This window comes from Cucurbita pepo, chromosome 3 (assembly GCF_057944985.1).
Source record: "Cucurbita pepo subsp. pepo isolate OVF chromosome 3, ASM5794498v1, whole genome shotgun sequence".
Taxonomy (NCBI): domain Eukaryota; kingdom Viridiplantae; phylum Streptophyta; class Magnoliopsida; order Cucurbitales; family Cucurbitaceae; genus Cucurbita; species Cucurbita pepo.
The window spans coordinates 6558951-6560065 of record NC_141800.1 but is presented as its reverse complement, the minus strand read 5'-3'; the positions used below and the strand labels follow the sequence as shown (position 1 = coordinate 6560065).

The following is a 1115-nucleotide window of genomic DNA, read 5'->3' as shown; positions in this document are numbered from 1 at the left end:
AAATGACTTGGAATCTCATAGTTATATTTAATAAAAACCATATTATATTTGTAAAAATTATTTGTGCTAAAAATAATCTCTAGTTTATCATCTATTACCCACTTGTCTGGAAGGGTTCTATCAAATATTATTTTCCAACCATACAAACCACAATAATTTATTTTAAAAAGTATTTGATAATTTATTATCGAACATCACTTCGTCTAGTTTGTAGGCCATTTGACATTTTTATAATACTTTAAAAAAAGACAAACTAATTAAAAACCCATCTCTCAAATCAATTCCTCAAAACTTAATAAACTAACTCAAAGAGTTAGGTGTTTCATATCCAGCAATTTATAAGGAATTTTTGTTTTAAAATACAACAAATTCCCAAACCCCATTTATAAAAACTCTAACCCTTCTCATAATTCTTCACAAGCCATCCCACAATTCTACAAACCGTTCAATATCTCTCCACCAATGGCTTCCAAGCTCTCTTCGCCCATTGCCCTCCTCCTCCTCCTTAACCTCCTCTTCTTCACTATGGTCAGCTCCACCTATGTCCCTTGCCCACCGCCGCCACCCAAGCCCCACAAGCCCACCCCGTCAAGGCAGCAACCATCACTCCCCAAGTGCCCCAGGGACACCCTCAAGCTGGGTGTCTGCGCCGACTTGCTGGACGATCTAGTGCACTTAGTGATCGGCTCACCACCAAAATCCCCATGCTGCACCCTAATCCAAGGCCTTGTTGACCTGGAAGCTGCTGTGTGCCTTTGCACTGCGGTGAAGGCCAGAGCCTTGGGTCACAAGATTGACCTCTCAGTTTCCCTCAGCTTGCTTTTGAACTACTGTGGAAAGAAGGTTCCGTCCGGCTTTCAATGCCCTGCTTGAAACCAAATCCTTTCATTTTCATTTCTTGTTTCTTCTTCAATTTTCTATTTCAATGTCGTGTTTAAATAATCAGTTTGGTCGTACGTCGTGTTATGATGGGTTTGGAAATCTTCTCAGGATTCCACCATCTTTTTATAGTTTCATTACAATGCAATGTAACATAATGGTACGTAGTTTTTTTTTTCAAATGAACAACGTTGTTCGTCTATTCTTGTGTCTTATTACAAATTTGACGATGCATA

General features: G+C 39.0%; 1 pseudogene; it reads left to right on the top strand.

The window, feature by feature from the left end:
• The first annotated feature begins 462 nt into the window (after positions 1–462).
• Positions 463–873, top strand: LOC147793118 (14 kDa proline-rich protein DC2.15 pseudogene; annotated as a pseudogene).
• Positions 874–1115: the final 242 nt, after the last annotated feature.